General features: G+C 40.6%; 1 long non-coding RNA gene across 6 annotated transcripts in view; it reads right to left on the reverse strand.

Moving 5' to 3' along the window:
* Positions 1 to 11,731, reverse strand: part of LOC146444232 (uncharacterized) — a 62,364-nt gene extending 50,633 nt beyond the window's left edge. For all 6 annotated transcript variants that reach the window (XR_014849765.1, XR_014849766.1, XR_014849767.1 and 3 more), the window contains exons 1-2: positions 10,169 to 11,731; positions 8,706 to 8,903 (exon numbers count right to left, since the gene is read on the reverse strand). This is a non-coding gene — a long non-coding RNA (uncharacterized LOC146444232). The remainder of the gene's footprint in view (positions 1 to 8,705; positions 8,904 to 10,168) is intronic.
* Positions 11,732 to 22,399: the final 10,668 nt, after the last annotated feature.

Below are 22,399 nucleotides of genomic sequence, written 5' to 3' on the forward strand. Positions count from 1 at the left end.
ATCTGTAGAGATTCAGGAAATCTACTTCTGTTCAGGTGAAATTATACTATTGTTAGCTTTAAAACTGAAGTACCATGGAAAATTCTTGAGTGAATATATGTTTATTTTTGTGGTCTGTAAATGGTAGTACTTTGTTTTAGGAATGGAAATATACAATGACAAGGGTTTAAGTGAAGCCAGCAAAACTAATTTTCTCCTTCCACAAAAAAAAGAGAATGTAGTCTAGAACACAGGAAGTAAATCAGTACCCAAAATAAAAAGCGAAGCACTGGAAAGGAAAGTCTGCAAAGCTGCACTAAAATATTGTAGACTTCATTTGTATGTGTTCTGCAGCATTGGGGACTATCTATTCTAAAGAATTTGTGTATTGAGGACCCTCTTATTGAATTTGCAGCTTCTAATGTAATGAAACAGTATTTTCTTTGTGACAGTGACTACTTTTACTCTGTGTGCACAGGTATGTATCTGTCTATTTTTATAGACCATTCAGTACTATATATGACCAACTCAATTCATATCATTTCCAACAGTTTGTCCATAAAAAAACCAAAACCAAATAAAAAATGTAAGAGGGAAATCCTGTTTCCATTAAAGTTAATGAATACTTTGCTATTGTTTCCAGCACGGGTGTGATTTCCCCATAAAAGAGAACACTTACATAAACTAAGTTGGATTACTTTGCAGAGTCACACAATAGAATCAGTGTCTTTGTCCATAGTTTTAAGGGGAAGAGAGATCTTCTTGCAGTCACTTTTTAATTTTATTTAAATTTAAATTTAAATTTTAAATTTGAACTGTATGTGATGCTATTAAGAAGTTTAATGTATTTTTCAAGGAGCTGGGACATTTTAGAAAGAAATCAGTGAAGACGACAACTAAGATGTATTAGTCACTCTTGTTTTATTGCATTTCATCTTTGATAACACAATGATATAAAGATATATAGATATAGCTATACTGTCATTGCATAAAAAGATTTCAGCACTATCAATTTGCTACACATCCACTGTTGGAGGGATGTTTCTATTCTCAAAATACCCAGCTGATTGATCAGCTGGCAGCTAACAGCTGACAAATTTGGGCTTCATCAAAGCGGGGCATAGAAGGCAAATCATGGGATTAGGTTTAAACTGTTCTTCTGGTGTTCCTATAAATCTCAGTATTTGTCAGGTGTATATCTGTGCTGCTGAGGACAGTCAAATTCATCTTGCACAGTTGTTTTTTCTCCATTCCTGCAATGACAAGTGCAGCCCTCTGCTCTGACACCAGATATGTCAGCGTCAGCAGTGGGGGACATGAGACTGGCAGAAAGCAGCCAGCCCAGCTACCTGAGCCAGGGGGGAGCAGGCAGAATGTGTGTCAGGAATGAACTGGGCAACCTAGCTGAAGATAATCAGGTATTAAATTATGCTGTTTCACCTTTTCTGTAGCTCCTAACTCCTCCCCTGTAAAGCAAGAAGCTAAACTGGAAGGCACAACTAAATTAGATGCAGCTTAATCTTATCTATAGATGTACAGAGAAAATCTCTGTAGCAACTGTGCAGCTTAGAGTGCCCCACTTAGCCCTCAAAAATTAACATTTGAAACTAAATCCCAGCACCAAAAGGTGACAGTAATAGAAGTGTCTGGTGTGTGTTAGCAGAAGGGATAAAATGTCTGAGAGTGCAAAACCTGAAAGCAGTAAAACAGACAAATGTACTCTGCATGTTCCTCTCCAGGTTGGCAACAGCAACTCTACAGGTCTCATCAAGTTGTCCTAAAAAATGGCATTAAATTTTAGGTACCTTGTTGCACAGGTCAGTACAACTAATATGATGAAAAACAGAGATATGGACAGGCTGGCATTCACACAGAGGAAAAATAAACACTAAAAATAAACTTGTGGAGACCATGGAGAAGAACGCTCCAGGTAGGGAATATGGATATTCTAATTAGTACATAGAAATATGTTTAACGTGCCAATAAACCATAGAAAATAATATTTAGTTTTAATATGTCTAGCTTCTAACAGTCAATTCTTATAAATCATTGTCACTCATAAATCATTGTCCAAAAGGTACACAAAATAAATTTTTAAAAACTTCTTAAACCAGGCATATTTTGGTAATCCTAAAAAAAAGGTTTGGATCAGAGGTTCCTCAACATGCAGAAAAGTGATGACCCAACAGGATCAGTAATTTCTAATTCATCCAGTTGAACTGCATATAACTGAAGTAGTATAAAATATTTCTTACATTTTCTGAAGTCTGACATCATGTGATAAATACCACTGGGGAAGAAAAATGAACAGATCAATTAGCCATCCATAGCTCCTTATTATCTGTGTGCTTTTTCAGCTTTTTATAACATGAAAGTCATAAAAATGACAAGAGCCATTTTACAGATATTTATGGGTAGATGGTCCCTCAAGAGAAGGAATTGCTCCCTGCCATCTGGGATAATAGCAAAACCTACAGCTTACACTTTTAATATTCATACAAACACTAGGCACACAGCTTGCATCATCAACAGTAGGGATTCTTTTACAACTGTAATAAAGGAAGTGTGTATATTTGTATATCTTAAATACAAAAGACTGTGTTTGTATACACATGTATGGGTACCTGTACACATTTCATTTGATTTCTTCCCAAGAAAGGAACCATTTACTGTGTCTGAGACAGAATTCAGCCATCAGACTATTTCTGTGCTTTCTGTAAATTTATTTCTCCATGGTTATATAAATAAAGGATCCTCTAATCTGAATGAGTCATTATTTACATAATATTTCACTGTGGACAGTTGATTTGTTCTCTTTATTGTTGTGAATTTGATTTATTAGGGACTAGGGGGCAGGGGAAGATTTAGAGAACAGTAACTGTGTGTTGATCCCAACCAAGCTACACTAATTCTGGATTCCTTACTCACACTAAGTTGCTGATGCCTGAAAGCCAGCAAGCAAACATAAGTTGTTACTTGTGTATTCTATAATTTGGGTGACTTTCATAAAAATTAATAGAAGATACAAGCAAGGAAAATTTGCTTTTAAAATACAGAGCAAAAGGGGCTGAGTAGACAAGTCTCCATCAGACAGATCTCAGTGCAATCCTCAGTGATTACTGACTCAATCCACAGCAAAATAAGTAGGTTTTGGTAGGATGAACAGTCCTTTTGTCATTTTTCTGCATTTATAGAATAAAAACACAGCCCAAGCATTCAGCCAAGCAGCTTTAATTTGGTCCCCTATGTCTCCCAATTCAATCAAGAATCTATTGTTTATTAGTATAACTTTTCAATTAGACCCTCCTGTATACATTCTTACTCTACACAAGGCACTGAGAAAAACAGCTGAAGAGCCAGGACAAAACTGACTGAAGAAACCTCCAAATTAATATTAAAAAAAATGCAAAACCATAGCAGCATCTGCCTCCTTGAACTGTCTCTCATTTTCTGATGGAGGTGTACCTGAGCAGTCCCAAGGGCTTAAATAGGTGGAATTGGCTCCTCTGCCTTCCCTGACAGCTGATTAATTTGCAGTCATTGCAACTGTTCATGTTTGTAAAGCTGGCAGGTCGTGTTAAAAAAACAGATGGATATTTTATGCATTCAGTTTTGCTTTCACTACTGTGCAATTCACTGTATTATTTTCCAGACTGGAAATGATGATTGATTATGGCCAGGGAAAATGAGGAATTGGGAGAAAAAATGAGTGAGAGGGGACCTCATCAATGTCGGTAAGTATCTGAAGGAGGGGTGTCAGGATGGATCCAGGTTCTTCTCAGTGGTGCCCAGCAATAGGACCAGAGGCAGAAAATGATGCACAGGAAATTCCACCTGAACATGAAGAAGAACTTCTTTCCTGTGTGTGTGACTGAGCACTGAACAGGTTGGCCAGAGAGGGTGTGGACTTTCCCCCACTGGAGATGTTTAAGAACCATCTGGGCACAATCTTGGAATGTGCTCTGGGATGGCCCTGCTTGAGCAGGGACGGACCCCACTGTGGTCCCTTTCAACCTGACCCATTCTGGGATTTTACGGGAGGGTTTTGAAAGCACTGTGGCCTCAGCAACAAAAAGCAACAAACAGCTTAAAAGGATAACAGACAGAAATGTCCATGAAACATCAGTTGCATGTTTGTCATCTCTCAGAGGAACCCTGATAAGGAAAACTGCTTAGGAAGCACTTTGAAAGCCTCCAGTGGCAACACAAACTGTTATTACTATTATAATTTCCTTCCCTCCCGCAGGTTGGATGGGTTAGTCACTGGAAGTTAAAATGACTCACCAAATGGGCATGCATTTGTGCCTGACTGCAGGCACAGAGAAACCTCCTCTGAAGATCCCTGGCTTTAGCAAGGAAATTGAGGAGGAAACTGGTATGCTAGTGCTACTGTGCTCACAGCATGCACCACAGACCCCTGGAGAAAGGCACAGGGGTTCAAAAACTGATCCACCAAAGTTCCATGTCTTTGTTTCAACTATTGCATGCCCCCAAGAGTTGAGCCAAAGAACCCAGAAAAGAGGAAACCCAGAGAAGAGCCTCTCCCAGGACAGGTTCTCAGGCACTTGGGCCAGGCTCAGCCACTCAGACCCAAACAGTCTCATTTTGGATGCAGCCGTTGGACTCAGCCTAGAGAACCCTCACAGGATGGCTCAGCCAGCCTCTGACAAACGAACATTAGAAATAGGCCCAAATAATCCTTCCAATGCTTCTCCCAACCCTCACATTGTAATTTTTCCCATCAGACACTTGTGTGCATGCATTGCCATCCCAGTGCCAGCTTGGACACAATCCTTGTTCAAAGGTAGCATTGCTTCCACTGGGAAAAGCAGGTTGGGATGTTCTAGCTAAAGGTCAGGTACACAGGGTGACCTGATGGAATTAAGTGACTTGGAGATATTCTGGGAGACAATGAGGGACCTCATGCTGAGAGGTAATTCAGGTCTGACATCTGTACCCAGGCAGGCAAATAAAAGAAACTTTCTCTGGCATTCACAAGTGTAACCCTTGGCAGCTGTTAGCCAGAGCTTTCCAGCACCCTGTGTGGATGCACTAATGAAATATGCCCTGGTATTGTCAGCAAGAGATTACTCTTTAAGTGCTGCAATAACACTCATGCACAAGCAGCACAACACCGAATGGAGGTTTTGCTCCTGGCCAAATTTATCTTTGCTCTGTCTTCCCTGATAAAAGAGGAGATACAGCAGGCATTAATTTTGCCTGCTATGTCCAAGTGCTTTGGACATTAATGCAATTGCTTTCTTTGAGGCAGAATGTGACTTACGTAAGAACAAGACAATGATATACCCTCTTGCAAACCAGTAAGTACATTGTGTGCTGAGACAAAGGCTGCAGGAAGAGGAGCTGGCAGGCATAGCTGGGGCCTTCAGTGTCCTTGGCCATGCTTCTAACATGTCCTTGACCACTTATTAACGTGTCTGTGTAAGCTAAACACATCCTAAGAACTCTGCAGCCACGAGGATGAGTGAAGCACAGCATGGCCAGAGGAGCAGAGCACAGCCCTGGCAGAGGTGTCCTGTGGGCACCCTGCAGGAGCCTGGCTGCATCCTGCCTCACTCTATGGACTCACCCTGGACCACTCAGGAGTTTGAACTCACCTTCAGCAGTGCATAGGGTGCACCACAGGAAAGCTCTTCTTCCACCCCCATGAATGGGCAGAGATTGGGAGGGAAAGGAAACATTGAAACTCTTCTGCAGGGTAGAAAGGGAAAATGCACACTCCCTTGGTGCAAGTGGGCTTTGCTGCAGGATTCCCTTATTTGCTGGTAAACTCATAACGTGACCATCATCTGCACTTTTTCGCATGACAGCATTAATCCCAACAGTGGAATAAGCAGAGGACACCTTACTTTGCATTTTTCAAAGTAAGAGTGACATGCCAAGAATATCCTCATGAATAATTATTCAAGAAAAAAAATGGGAACCTTTGCCAAATGCTACACATCATGAAGCACTTTAGCCCATGTGACAAAAAACCATTGCATTCATCAATGCTTTTGTGATAACAGGCTTTCCTGTGCTAAAATACATTGTTACAGCTACAAAAGGATTGGTGACAGTTGTTTTGTGCTGCATTTCCTACACTTTGTCTGACAGATCATTTCTCAAAAAGGTGCTAGATCTAGGCATTTACGCAGATATAGGGTAATAGTAATTCAATACTGCAAACTGAAATTTGCCTCCCGTGATTACCTCTATCATCTCAAAATTAAATGGCTTTGGGAATGAGGACTCTAACACATACTGTGTTATGTTTCCTCAAAAAAAAGCTGATGTAAATCTTCATCAGCTTTTCTTTCAGCAACAAAAGAACATAAAGCTGCCACCCAGAAGCACTACCTTTTTCCTCATTTGACCAGTTAGCTGTTGAATGAAATTTGCTATGTAATTTACTTCTGGGTCACATTTGGGACCAAAAAGGATTAAAGCCAAAAGGGTTAAGCAAAAGAATTTTTGATCTTAAAAGCCACATGTTTGGAACATCACCGTAGTCATGAAGAGGACCACCTGCCAGAAACCTGTCCCCAGGTTCAGTCACTCTCAGGCTTTGTAAGCAGAGAAGTGGGGAGAGACATAAGCACTGCCCTGTATCCACCAGGACACATCCTGCATCCACCAGGACATGGTCACAGCAGGAGGGGTTCCCATGGGGTGTCACTGTCCATACTGTGCCTTAGACCCCCAGATGGGATGCACACAGTTCTGTTCACTTTTTGATTACCAGAGGCAGGGAGTCCTCAGGGAGAGTCCATATGCCACAATGGACTTTAGAGTACATTTCTGGCAAATGTCATCACCACCACTGCCAATGTGGTGACACTTGCAGAAGAGGCCTGGGAGACTTTTACTAGTGAAAGGGAGCCTTGGAGACCTGAGAGAAGTGTTTGTCCATTTGTAATTCTTCTGAAATTTCCTTGACATGGAATTAAGGGAAAACAGCTTTAAAATTTCCACCCCAAGACATCAGAAGGTTGCACAAGCATACATACAATGTTACAGAAAGCATACGTATATAAGCAGCAGTCATTTGCTCCTTTTTCAGCCTTTACCATCATAATGAAACTACAAAAAATACTTGTCTTACTTAACAGCTTTTTAAGAAGAGTGATTTAATTTTATTGCATAAGGCACTGGAGAAGCAATTAGAGCCCAAATGCTGCTATACAACTTATATGTCCTCTTCAAGGCCATAATTAACAAAATTAAGCAAATCCTGACATGGGGGCAGGCTTTCCATGACACTGCCATGACTTTGCAGTGAGTGTGATGGTCCCTAGCTGCAGTTTATTGGCTTCACCAATGGATGTGATGGGCGCAAGGAAGGACTGCCAGCAGGGAATGATGGGAAGCTCTATTCCTGTCACTTGCCAATTTTTCCAAGTTGGAATGCAGGCCTGCCCACAAACAGCACTTGAACTTGGCTAGCAAGAGGAGAGGCAGCTCAGGAGGGCAGCAGGAATTAGTACAATAAGAAGCAAATTGCCCCGTCCCCTCAGGGTGCTGGCAGGGAGACAGCTCTGATGAGGGCATGGAGTTGGGGTGCACTTTACCCACACCTGGGGAGAAGGTCATGCCAGTCCTAGACCAGCAGCTCAGTGAGCTACCCCTGCTGTCTCTGCACCTGGGAGGCTTCACTGGGCAATAGCAAAAAGGCCACTTTTCTGCTGGGTTTGTTCCTCTGCACAGGAAGAGTGCGTGTGTGGTCTCCTGGCTTATGAAACACTTGGCATTTTATTGCTCCTCAGCTTTAGTGTAACTCAATTGCAGCAGTTTTTCTGCCGTCCGGGCCAAGCGTGTCTCAACTTGCATGAAAGGAAATTAACACTGAGGTTTTGAGCTAAAACCATTTCTATACTAGGGTAGAACTGAAGCATTTTGATACATTCAGCTAATTTGTGCTGTAATCCAAACAGTGGGAAAAAACTCCCTCATGTTAACCCGTGAGCAGCTAATATCCACTACAGCTTCAGTTCCTTCCTTCATATTGGGACTGAGTCCTCTCTCATTAAAATTTTGCCACTGGCACCAAGATGCCAGGAATCCCTGAGGATTTCAGCACACATTCATTCATACTCATGAAATGTCATTTTTCCCTAGCAGGGACAAGCTCTCAGCTGGGCTGAAACATCCATGAACAGAGAATCTGGTGGGAACAGGAAGAGCTTTGCTTTGATAAACCACTGCAGTTGCACTGTCTGAGCTGTGCTGAGCATCAATTAACTTTATTTAATTTATCTCTTTATTTTGGGAAGGGTTAATGAAGCTCACCTATGGTAAGAACTGTAGAAGTGAGCTATCTCCGGTAAACATATCCATGAAGCATTCAGAAGGGTTTAAAGGTATGAAACTGTGACATCACTGACAGAACATAACCCAGAGGGCAGGCTGCATTTTCTTCTTTAAGGTATTGATTGTGGCTGTTACCGTTCTTAGAAAAGCAGTGAGATGCCAGTAATAAGCCAAATTGAGTTACAGTTTTGCTACTAAATTATCAACATGATTCTAAAAAAATTCTAATTATTTACCAATAAACCACCATAAGTTAAATAGCAGCTAGCTATTTATTTTCCAACACCACCACATACAAATTTACATCTACCCATTTCTGGGAACAGCATTGGAACAGCAAGGGAAAGATCATGCAATTATACACAATCTGTTCCTATGGAAATTTATACTAGCTGGAAAACAAACTGCAATCACACCTCACTGTGTTGAATGGGGAAAGACTCCCTCTTCAGCTGCCCCATGAGGGGTGAATATGCCTGTGCTTTCTGTAAGCCTTCAAGTTTCTCCTTAGGTCCAGCAGGAGTGTAAGTTTTCTGTGAAGCATATCTATGTCTTGTCTTGTGGCTTCTGAGGGTTTCAGCTACAAGTCAAAAGCTCACGTTGCCATTGCTCTTCTGGGAAAGGAGATGTTTAAAATACAGAGAAAAAGCCAAGAGTTAGAGCCCAGATCCTGTGGCCAGCCTATTGAGTCAATGAGCTCCTGCACACAGAGGGGTCTATCTCTGCTACAGCTACAATGCTGGAGTTTCTTGGGGGATCCTTCAGCTTTGTCCAACGACTATAATCTGCTAACAGATTAGTGAGATTTTTCAGCCAGGCAAGTGTCACATAAACTGTTAGCAGCAGAGTTTATAGTACAGTCCCCACAGCATTCAGGCTATGATTGAAAACTAGAAATATTGAATGCTTAAAGAAAAGTAATTATTCCTACTAATCAATAGAGATGCCATGGTGGTGGCTTAGGGCCTGCCTGAAGCTGAAAAGTGTCTTTCAAATACCTAGTCCTTGCTGCATTGAAATTCCTTCCCAGCCCAGACCAGGGTTAGTGTTTTGGCTTGCCTCCACTAAACACATCTCTGGGTGGAAGCACATGCTGGCTAATTTGGCTTTACTGCCCCCAGAAAAGAGTGCAAACCAAACCCACTGGCTTTACACTGGACTTGCCTCTTTCCAAGTGGTTATAGAGAGGGTTATTCTGGAAGAGCCAAAGGTTGATGTCTTTGTTGCAAAACAGGAGATGAAGCTCCTGGAGGCAGAGTAGAGCAATGAAGCAGGTTCTAGCCTGGCTCAGGCTGCTCACCTGAAGAGATTGCTTCAAGGCTATTTTTGTGTCCTCACCTACGATTCCTAAGTCAGGACTTGGTCAGTTAAAGTGCCACATTCATCTACTCCAGCAGCACCCCAAGAGCTAAATGCCAACCTCTCCTACACTCTTTCAAAACTTCTTTCTCAGCACAAATGAGGTATTCAGGCTTTACCTGGAAATTATTGTTTTTAATATTCAAGGTTGCTTTTTTGATCTTTGAGCTACTGGTTCCTTCTACCAGTTCCCTAATTCAGATTGAAAATTGCTCATGTGTATCATGATCAGCTCCTAGAGACCTGCCCAGGTACAGGTGAAGTATTCATGGCTTATCTTGGGTTGAGGGTTATCTCTAGCATTCAAAGCACTTCCTTGTTATTACAACATTCCTAAGTCTGATCCTGTACACTATTAATTACATTTTAGTTATACATACTCTAACTAACTACGTGTCATCAAACAATCTCTACCATTAATTTGGCTTTTCATAGAGATTGTGCATGACACACAAATACTACTTATGTCACAGACATTGTTAAAAGGCTTCTAGCCCAAGTAACTTCCACTCCAACCCACCAAGGCACAGAACACCACAGTGCCATGCTGAATGCTTCAGAGATGAGGAGATAATACCCGTGAAAGCCACAAGTCTGACATCTGCCAGCACTGATCTTCTGTTTTGGTAACTGTTCTGCGGTTGCTGAGACTGGTGCTGCCTGAATGAATTAGAAACAGAAAATAATTACTCCTTCTCCCATATTTAAAAGTTAGAAGAAAACTCAGCTTGTAATGGATTTTCAGCAGAATCTAATGCTAATCATAGATAGAGGCCTGAGTACATGAGCCTAATTACTGTGCAGGGCTGTTTCTGCAAGATTACCAAGTGCAAAAAGAAGTCATGCTGCTTGACTCTGATTCTAAGGTAAACCACACTGGCAAATACATCTTCATGCTCCTGAATATGCTGACATATTTATATTATTTGCTGTGTGATTTCCTATAGACTTTTTAAGCAAATTGAGAAAACTGACACACACACAGAGACCTTAGAACGAAAAAGACTTTTATATTCTACATTTAAAATGTGAGGATACCAAGAGAAAAAGAAGAGTTTAAGTTTGTGAGACATTTTATTGTTGGGGTACTTTCAAAAATCTATCTGTGAGACCTTGGTTTCCTGAAGTGAAACTGTTCAGGGTTGCTGGGAGAGCACAAGGGATGGGGAGGACTTCCTGGGGTCAGAGCCACAAAGAGGGCTGTGCTGCTTGACTGTGGCAGTGCACCCCAAGAGCAGCAAGCTCTCTGCACCTCACACTCATCCCAATGCAAGCATTGGGTCCCTTCAGTCACACTTGACCAAAAGGTGGAACTTGTGTCAGGTCACTTCCTTTGGCCTTTTTTGGCCATCCCCATGATGGCTGGAGCCAAAGACTGGCCTCAGGGCAGGTACAGCCAGCAGGTACATGCCAGGGCACCAAAACCACCAGCACTCGACCACCAGTTCCATTCCAGGCTCTGCCCCTCCCCAGACCATGGGTACAACTTACACTGTGTTATAACCATTATGCCTTTAATATTGGCAGCAATGGCAATATGAGTTATCTGCAGGGTGCAAAAGGTGCAAGGAGCATCAGTCTTGCTAGGCCATAGGTTAGGATGCCACTTTTTCACTTGCCCTCCAATCTCTCTATTCATATTAACTGTGTTTAACATCTGCAGCTGTGTATGGGGGGTTCTTAAATTCCACTGGCGACCAGATATTTTGCAAACTCAATCCGAAACTAAACCCTTGCTTTCCCTGGTATTTATTTTTGACATTCACATTTCCTTTTTCTGTGAATGTGACTATAGCACATCCCTGGGTGTTAAAACTTTCCAAAAGCTGTGGTAAATATCTTAGGAGCTCTGACAAGGAGACCTGCATGTATTTGGTGTGTATTCAAGAGGTGAATGCAGGAGTATTTGACTCCTGAAGACCCCAGCTTTTAGGCATTGAAAGATGTGATCTTCTCACCCACCAAGCTGGCTGGCATGCAGAGTGATCAGCAGCTGTATGACAGAAGTCAGAGCTGTGAGGCAGAACTGCAGTACTTACAGCAGCACATCCATAAAAGACATAATTCCCCTTAGAAAAAGGAAAAAAAAAAGAGGTTTGGTTTTTTTTGTCGGCAACTTCATCCACTAGTAACTCTGCAGTGCTATCATATACCTGTTTCCAGTTTTAAAACTTACTAAATAACTTTCACAGTCTGCAAAATTTCCAGACCCTGGATTGTGCCATCCTCATTTGGATCATCTTAAGATGCTTGCTGAGTCACTGAGATGGCAATCTGAAGGGAAGCTGCCATTTCTCTGAGCCAGTGCATCCAATATGAGTGTGTGAATGTGACTCTTTGAGGGCTCTCAGGATGAAAAAGGACAAGGATAATGTTCCAGATTAGAAAAAAAAAAAAAAAAGAGAGAGAGAAAAAAAACAAGGAATCTCTCTAAAGTACTTCAAGTACATGAAAAGTGGGAAAGGACTGTTGAAACCCAGACCAAGAAAATCATAGCATTATGATATAAAAGCAAAATAAACAGAGATAAAATCTAAAAGCCAGAACAAGGAAGACAAAAACCTGCTTGCTTATATACATTAAAAAAGAAAAAGCCCTTTTATGAATAATCAATTGCAAAAGTTAGGAATCATTTTCTTTTAAAAATAAGCTGCAAACCTTTTCTTTTTTCCCTCTACCTTCCCCTTTGGGACACTTCCTTGTTTTTCAACAATAGTGAAATCAGTAAACTGAAAATCTCCCATACAGAGTGACTGGTTTTGATATGTAATAGCTACTCAAAAACTATTCTCCTGTCAGCTCAAGAATTGTGTGTGCAACTTGCAAGATGAAATTCATTCATGAAATGTCTGTGACACTCACTGATCTGAAGTTTCTCAGAGATTTGTGCCAAGTTACTGTTTATTTCCATAGCAGCTATACGTCAAAGAAAAGGTAAGTATTGCCAATGTGTAACTCTTGTTAAAAGTTAGAGTCATCATAAAGGACTGGGAGAGGCATTGCTTATTTTCATAGCCAGAGTCTCCTAATGAGACATCTCTTACCTTATCTCAGCATTAATAAGAATTTGTGTTTTGCTTTGGTTTTGGGATTTTTTTACGTTCATGAATTTGTCTAATCACTTTTTTTTAATTAATGTAAACTTCTAGTACTACACATATCCCCATATCTGGGCTCTACAGCTGAGCTGCTGCCTGGTGATTTACTTGGATGTTCCCTCTTATTTTAGAAGAGCAAAATTATCCTTCCTTGTTGATCTTCATCCCATACATGACTTTACAGCTCTCTTTCATATGTTCCCTGAGTCAACACTTTTCATAGCTAGAGTCCTTCTATGTTTGATTTTTTTTTTTTTTTTATTGAGCCTATTTCACACACAGTTGTCATTCAACAGTGCTCCTTTATAAATATATATATATATACACACACACATACACTGATATGAAAGCTAGAAAATGTCAGCAGCATTCAAGATATTGTAGCCCAATACTGATTGATAAGTCATTCTCCCTCCCTTCCCTAGTAATTTGCTTCATACTGGCTGCCATTCAGCACTCTGCTGATGTTCCTGCAGAATTTGCTAGTAGAACTTCAGAATCTCTGCACTAGCTGATAATAGCTGCTTCAGAGTCTGCAATCGAATATATTAAATTAGAATTCCTCTTCTGGACTCTTTTTATATTTTCACACTTTCCCCACCCTGCCATGTTACTCAGTATCACAAGATGTTACAGTAACTTCAGATTTTGTTAGCTTTTGTTTTTACCACAAAGAAGAGTTCAGAACAGCCACTGAACTTTGTCACTTCATTTTCCATTCATTTGTGAATGTAATGAAGATCAAGCCTCATCAGATATGTCCCTATGGGATTACAGTGTTAAGTTCTCTCTGCTGAGAAAAGTAACTTCTTTTACTTGGTTGCCTATCCATGTCAGCACTGTCCATCTCAGTCTTACCTTCTTTAAGACCCTTTGGTGAATGATATTGTCAAGTGACTTTCAGGAATCCAAGGAGACCATATCAGCTGTATCCCCCATATCAGCATGCCTGTTCACTCCTTCAGAGAACTGTTAGATTTATGAGAAATTCATTACCTTTACAAAACCAGGAACAATCTTTCTTAGTGAAGCATATTTGCCTACATATCAAATAATTCTGCTGTTTTATTAATGTCTAAAACTGGTCTGTAATCTTCTAAAATCTCTGAAACTCCTTTCAACAGCAGGCAGTATAATTTGTCATATTTCCTTTCCTCTGCTATCCAGGTTATTGGTTGAAGGTGAGAAACAAGTTGCTGTACATTAAACTAGTAGTTCATCTGCATCCATTTAGAGCTCTCAGGTGAAAAATATCATCCTGCTGGCAACTCTCTGTTAACTCTACATGCAGTGGCCACTTAGGGCAATCTGACTTCTCATGGGTTTGCCATTGCCAAGGCTCAGTTCTCCAAAACTGCTTCAGGCTTGGACATTTTGAAGTCAGTCTTTTATTCCTATAAAATTAACTTAAATTAGAGTTGCAAAAAGTTCAGGAGAGAAAAAAAAAATCATAACAACCTGTCACTGGAAGATTATGTCAGAATGCTAGGCTAGACATTTAATTTAAAGGCTAGACATTTAAAACTTCCTGATGTAACTTTCCATGGCACTTCTTGAATAGCTCTGTGGATCAGCAGGAAAGAAAAGCAGGAGTCTGTGTGTACAACTGCCTCTTTTCCCTTTCAGTTGTGTTTGTTTTTCTGTCTACAGTCAGACCTGATCGGATTCAAAACGAATGAACAAAAAGATAGATCATGGCACATAGGCATGCTTTTCTCAATTAGGATGAGCCCTCATGAAATGAAAGTTTCTGTAACAAAGGCTTTTAGACACTAGGGCTTTTTATACATTGCTCACATATAATTTAGTAATGAGTAGTTAGCGATGCAGTTAGGCAGTTGTGGACCCAATTATCCAATTACTGCAACTGGCAGCACAGAGTAATTGTACAGTGAATGCATTCACGTAGTTGGCATTCATGCTTTTGTGACCCTGGTGTCACCCTTTCAGTGCTGTGCCAGAGAGGGGATGTTTCATCTTGCTTATTAACACCTCTGTCCTTGGGGAAGTTTTAGCACATGTTTTGGGGAGAAAACATTCTGGGTTTGCACCAAAGGCAGCTAACAGTGGAACTGTCACAAGATAGCTGGCAAGCAGGAGCATTAATTCTCTCAGATTCAGATGACATTGAAGTTAAATTTGCTAGCTTCTCTGAGCTTCCTCTTGACAAAGTTCTTTCTTGTGATAATTCTATTCCTTGTAGAAGTTGAAAAGTCATAGCAGCCTCATCAGCCAGAAATTTGCATGTGACTGGAACAAATCCACAGTGAAAACTGAATTTTCTTCTTTGCCTTAATAGAATATTAGTTTAGGGTATGCCAGAAAATACAAACCCAAATCTAGCTTAAAACAAATTTCAGCATTCCTCATGTTATTCCTCTTGACACTTGGGTTTGGCGCAGGAAGGGAGAGGTGCATCTGTCAAGTCTGTGCCTGTGCAACAGCAGTATAAACAATTAGGCAAATTTTTCATCAAGACAAGAGTTCATGTGGAAAGCTAAATAATAAGAGTAGGTTGTCTGGGCAGTTGCAAATAAACCAGATCAAAATTTCACGCCAAGTGGAAGTGGGGTACGTATTCTTCCACAAACTGAAGCAATGCATTTCCCTTCACACTTACATTTCTGACTCTGAATTGTTGTGTGGGAGGTCTAATGACTTGGGACAATTACTGAATAAAATGGCACTGCAAGAAAGGAGATATTCTTCGTGGGATGCAGCAAAGGTAAAATCACAGATTGTTCTAAACTGCTTGTATAAAACGAACCTTATAAGCATAAAATATATGTGTATTTTTACCTTGATACAGTATTCTTACAGTGTTCATCTTTTCCCCACTAGTCTGCTGGATTCCCACAGTGCACAGCTCCCTTCCATTGGTCCCTTATCCTAAAAAGTAGTTGATCAAGATCCAGACCTTGTTTATCTTGCTGGAGGCAATTAGTTGGGACCAGCTGTCGAAGCCACAGCCGGTTCCCAGCACATGTGTGCAGCCTGTCAGCAGGCACAGCAACAGCATATGCCTTCCAGAAGATAATGACACTGATCTTAAGCTGAAATCGGGTTTTGTTGGGTAGAATAACACATGGAGAACCAGATTACACCATAACCAAATACTATGATATTTCAATAAATGATTCAACTTCAGGCCTGTTTTAGGTTTTGTAGATTGTTAGCACAGCAGCTGCTTGTAATATAAGCTCAGTTTATCTTTGCCCTCCCAGTACTTAGAGGTTTGAAACTCCTTTTGAATTCACTGCCATCTCTATTTTTAAAAGCTCATTTATCAGATAAGCACAGCTGAAAGACCAAGAAATCTCTAGGCTTTGAATGGATGGATTAAAGTGTTGGGCATAAGAAGTGAAGATTTTTTCAATTATGCAACTTCCCCTGCACATCAGTGTTTTCAACACTTTGTCATATTTAGAAACTGTTTAGCTGCAATATTATTAGAAACAGTAGTTAAGTGTTACTTATGAAAGAAAAGCAAAATAATGTTAAGCTTTTGTGAGCCAGAACTGTCTACCTCCTACTGAATGAGACCTATCAAATAATAAAAAGCTCTTCAATATCTATAAAAATACTCTGGCGCTAATTATGCTTTACATCAAACCTTTGTAATTCCCAACAAATTCATGATGTAAAATTGATAAAGAACAAATGAAGATTAAGCTCACAGTGATTACTAAGAACAGATCAGAGACGGAAATATTCCATTCCAGGAATAATTATCAGGATTGAGAAACTTTGTATCTGGGTTGAGATACATTCCTGGGGGTGAGCTTTACTCCCTTGCATTCTCAAACATGCTGCCTCTCCCCAAAAGGCTGCAACAGCTGCAGAAAGGAACTGCAAAGGCCAGAGGATGTTCTGTGAAAGTGTCTTTAGGAAGAGAAAGTGTTATTAAACTTGAAATGACTGAAGCAACTTATTGGGAAACTGAGACAACCATCTGTGAGGGAAGTCCAAACCCAGTGCAGTGATCTCTTCTGAATCTGGGAAGCAGAAGAAGAGCAGCAACAAACCCCTAAAGTTTTGAGCCATTGGCAACTGCATAACCTTGCAATAAAAAGGCACCTAATTAAAAGCAGACAAGGTAATGTCTTGGAAAGAAGCAACAAAAGGAGGACTTTTCCTCTTTTCTGAATCACTGGTGTCTCAAGCTGGATTTGGACCTCTAGATGTGTTTTGTGCCTGTCCATCACTTTGACTGTTAACTTTGTTTAAGCCAATGTAAAACTCCTGAGCAGCACAAGAAATAAAATTTTATTTGCTTTTGAATTGCTGAGTTCTAGACTACGGAGGTGATGGCCTCTTCAATAAAGGCTGTCCCTTTCTTTAGAGAAGGGAAATGGAGCTGGAAGCTCACAAGAGGGATAATTTTGAAACTCTCTCCACACTAAACCTTCCAAAAGTATTGCAGCAGAAGGGCCAAGATCACAGCAACCTCTCTCGTTTTTGGATAGCACTCTGTGAAGTGCAAGACAGAGTAGAATATAAGCAAGAGAAAAGATGGGAGATGGAAAAGGAAAATGTCGAGCAGATTATGAAATTATCCAAGTAATTTCTTAAATGAAAGTAATCCTTGACTATGAGCAGCAGAGATTGCAAGTGGATGAGACTTTTGGGCAGAGAATTCCTCTTACTAATCAGAAAGAGAAGCTCGGTGCAAGCAATCTAAAAGGAGAATAATAGTATTAGTCACTCTTCATGCTCTGGGATTAACTTCTTTCAAAACACTGATTACAGCTCTAAGTACAGCCCAAAACTGGAATTTATAAATCAGACAAGAAAGTTGCATTTTTAGCAGTTCCGTTTCAGATCCCAACCATCCTCTTTCTGCATAACCAAGATCAGCTTTTGTAAGCTTATGAAGTTCTACCATATATAGTTACTCATCCTATATAGTGAATCTTCCCTGCAAATCACATTGCACTTCAGCTGATTTCAGAGCTTATTGCCTAGGACTGGAAGGTGTGTGGGGTATGGCAGCCCAACAACCAGCCCTGGCTACTGCAGACCTCAGTGAAATGTCTCTATTTGGCTTCTAAATTACATCAGGCATCTGCACACAGAGGCCAGGCTTAAAGCAATTTGAGCAAGGGTCTCTTTTGTCTCCCTTTCTATATTTGCTCTCCCAGCTGGCACAGAACCTACGGGAGGACACAAGGACAGGTCCTGCATGGAGCACAGGGTGAACAGGAGCAGTGAAGCCTGACCAGCCACTTTCACGTGCCACCCTTAGAAACCCTTGGCTCTTGGCCAGGGCAAACCAGTTTTCAGATCTGAATACTCAAGGTCAGTGATAGCTAAGCAATATATTATGTCATAAGAAGATGCTGAGCCCCTGAATAACACACCTGGAGAGAATAACACAGATTATCCATTTTTGCAAAAATACAGGAGGAATTAAAAAGCAGGAGCAAAGAAGATTGTCAGACAGTGGACAACCTTCTGTCAGAAGATGCCTAGTCTGATTTTTTTTTTTTTTTAATTATAGCCTGAAAATTTAAGCACATTAAACCTGAAGTAGAAAAATTCCACGGATTCTTATTTAATAAGCATATGTTTTCTCTGGCTTCTTAATGAACTAATTTGCAAAGTCAGTTTCTGCCTGGTTCATCTCCAGATATATGAAGGTTGAACACTGCAGGTGTCCAAAGCGACTTCCAGGGTCTTTGGAAGATGAATTTGTTTCAGAAAAACTTCTCCCTTTCTCTCTTTGCCTTTTCTTTCTTGTGCCTGAATATGTGTGATGAATCATGGCATCCCTAGGCACAACTCCAAGAAGGGACATGTTTGTCCAGCAGAATTCACATAACTTTAAGCTCTTGCCCAAATTAAATGTTTAACCACTGCATAGCTCATACCCTGACAAATAAAGGCATAAGGACTAATAACCCCAGTGCTCAATGATTATGAAACTGTGTGGTCAGACTAACAAAGCAAATGCTCATCCTGAGCTGAATCTGAGTAAGCAGGCTGAAGGTTTGTTGACATGGATGATGTTGCTAGAAAAGATCTAACAAAATTTTAGACTTAAATATTAGGAGACCAAAGCTCTTTAATAATTACATTTCATTACAGTCATACAGAAGGTACAACTGATAGCCCAGGTGAAATTGAATTTATCTCAGTACATACACTGACAGCGTATCACCTCTGTGTTCATTAAAAACACATCCATTCAAAGAACATGTAAATTGCCTCAGCACAGCAAGATGGAAAATAGAAATGCTGAGGTTATGCATTCAATCTTAAATGAGTCCCTTTCACTTGTTTTTCAACTAATAATACAACATTTCTCTCTATTTCACTACTTATTCCAGTGTATCAAGTAATTTATTGTATAGTGTCACCTAGCCCCAGAGGGACCATTTTATCTTTAATTGTTCCTCAAAGCAGTTATTAGTGTTTCAATAGATGCCCAAATATTAAAATCAAACAGATTTTTTTTTAAAAAGGAACAAGCATCATTGCTTCTTTTATATTGTCTCCTCTTTCCTCCATTTAAATTACAACTTTGCTAATTACCTCCCAAATTAAATGTTTTCCTTTGAAATACGCATAGTTGAATTAGGGTCCAGCTCAGTTAGGGTCCAGTTCCTATTCAAACCTAATGACGCAAATTAAAGGGAAAATGAGACACTGTCATATCTCTAACACCCAGCCTCAGCTTCCTTTTTTCTCTTCCTTCTTAGATTCACTATACATTTCTCTTGGTTTCTGAAGGAGATGGGGATTATTTGACCACATTGTCTTTCTGCTCACCTTCACTTTTGAACCCTCTGGCTTAATGTACCTTAACTTGAGAGAGCTACTGATCTCCAAGAGATTATATTTCTATGCATTCTGGGGAAAGAGCAGAGAAGAGACAGCCAGATCAGTCACCCCTCTAGGAGAAAGGTGGCAGTGTGAGGTGGGTTGTTACACCCCCCCTTTTTGCCAGGCTGCAATCCCTGTAGCAAAGGCAGTACTTGGGAAGCACGGAGAGCAATGCTGATAGCTGAGTATCAAAGAACACAGAGAAGGATGAGTCAGGATGAGTGTGAAAGGAGCCTTAGGCAGATCAGATGCCAGACTGCAAATTAAGATTCACAAGTGACAACTCACAAACTGAATGTTCTGTTATTTTTTATTATTATTTTTTAAATTTTTTTTTAGCAGGGGAGGGTCAGTTTGATCATGACTTGTAGTCCTTGTGAATATCTAAGTTCTGAAGAGGAATCCACATGAGTCAGACAAGCATTTAACTGAGCTAAGTCTAAGCAGAAGCTTTGGGACTTGGCCCCGTGGCTGTAAGATCTCAATTCCTCACAGCATTTCCCCCCCAGATGTCAAATGAGTATTTCACCAGTGTACCAGCTTACATCACCTAGGCCAGCTGTGAAAGCTCATACTAAGTCCAGCTTCTAAAAGTACCATTTCCCCTGGATTTTTCCCTCTTTCCTCTGAGATAAATTCAGCAAACCTTTCATTTTTGTTTCAGAAATATTATACACCAAATCCCAGGTCTTAACAAAAGCTGCTATATGTAATGTCTTATAAACATAAAAGTAGGACAAGAGATATGAAAATCAAATCCCATGGCCCACTCAGTTGTGGGAATTTTCTTCATTATAATAGTGCACCTAACGTAGCTCAGCTACATCTAAAATTGCTCACATGCCTGTTCCATTTTCTTCTTCACTGCAGCTTTGCTATTAAAAAAAATTAATTTAAAAAGGTTTTGTCCATATACTGATCCTGCAATTGCACTCACCAGCTCCTCCAGCATCTTCAGATAAATCCTACCCAGCCCTATCCCCTGGTATCAAGTACATCCAGCTTCTTTCAAGCCTCTAACTTGTTTGACTCCTTCCCACTGAGGAAGTGCTGCCCCTCTCCATCCCACATCATGCCAGTTCCAAAGCAGCTTTTGCTTGGGAATACTGAGGCAAGGAAGTCACTGAATATTTAAGCCTTTTTTGCTCCATTGTAACTAGTGCTTCTTCTCCACCCATCACTGGGTCCACACTTTTCCTGAATTTACTTTGAAACTAACATTCCAACAGAGTCTGTGAGCACCCCTCAGTAGCTTCAGCTCCAGCTGGGCTTTGGCCTTCCTAATTTTGACACTGATTTTTGAACACTGCTCTTTCTATACTGCCTGTCTTTGTTTCTATCTCTTCTCCACTTCCTTTTTGTGACCTAGTTCAATGAGAAGATCTCCACCTAGCCGTGCAGACCTTACCCAGAAATTCAGTATTGCCATATGGTGGGATTCATTCCTCAGTTCTCAGTAAGTTACCTTTAGAAACCAGAGAGCTCTCCTGGGCACTCTTCCCCTTCACAGCAGCTCCCTAAGGGATCATGCCAGGCAAACCTTGAACAAGTCCCTGTTTGCTTCCCCAAAGCAGGGCCCTCTGCTCACCTTCCAGCCTTCCTCTGTGCCCCAACCTCCAGCATTTTGTGTCGCTGCATCCTGGGCTGCCCTGTGTGACCAGAGCTGCCACCAGCTCTTCCCTGCTCATGAGGAGAAGGTTGAATGAGTGGGGTTCTGGGCTGTCAAACCCCCACCCTGAGGAGGAGAGCCTGCCAGCAGGATCATGCTTCTGGTTTGGACCTTGTGCCTGTTCCAAGGAGTGAGCACCTTTCTGCCACAGGTGAGCATTGCCTGTCTGTACCACCATGCATTGCCAGCCACAGACACTATCAAACTTCATAAGATTGTTCCATAACAGTTGCCTTGAAGAGGCAAGGTGGTCCTCTATTTTGAGATAAGTGAGAGCTTCTCTATCAATTATGGTGATACTTAATACAATGAAAATTATATTTCTTTAAAAATCTAGAGTTTTGAACTCTTTTCTGAAAATAACAGGAACATCAGCTCAAATTATTGCTTATCAATGGCTATATAACTGTTTCATGTGAAATACAGCTTTCCAGTTCATTTTAATTTTTAATTATTTTTTGGCATGACAACCACATGCCTTACCCCACTCCAGTCAAAGACTTCTGGGTTTTAAATTTTGATACAACATCTGAGTCTTAGGAGGGGATTCTGGCAGTTAAAAAACCAAAATAGTATTGTACAGAGAGCTTTTTTCTTTAAGCATTAATTAAGAAAATGACCATGTCTGTACTTTAGGACTTTATTAAGCACAAACACATTTTGTTCAATATGTGATTATGAAACCATTGTTTCATAAAAGCAAATATACATTTGAATGCATTGTGGGGGCAGGGAAAAGTTTGCAGCATAGTAGTAATGGAGTCTCATGTTCCCGACAACAATAGCACATCTGAAAAATCTCACTCAGGGATAAATATGGTATAATTATGGGTGAAAAAAATATATATTGGTTTGGCACTGGCAGCAGTTTGCCAGTGGTTGGGTGGCTAAACCAGTACAGTCTGCACCAGTGAGACATGACCTTAATACCATGTTGCACTTCAATAATGTTTTTACAGCATCTGGAATCTTCAGTGTTGAAATTTAGATCCAAAAATGTAAAACATGATGAAAAGGGGGTTACCTTTGAGACTTTTCTCATCTGAAAGGTTTTAAGACTTCTTTTTCTACACAAGAAAAAGATAACAGCTCTGTCAGAGCTGCTGAGTGTGGTATGTGGTAGGTAGTTTTAGTCTGCAGGGTCAACAAATAAAGGTGC

The sequence above is a fragment of the Lichenostomus cassidix genome, chromosome 1 (genome assembly GCF_008360975.1).
Source record: "Lichenostomus cassidix isolate B80296 chromosome 1, HeHo_3.0, whole genome shotgun sequence".
Classification (NCBI taxonomy): Eukaryota; Metazoa; Chordata; class Aves; order Passeriformes; family Meliphagidae; genus Lichenostomus; species Lichenostomus cassidix.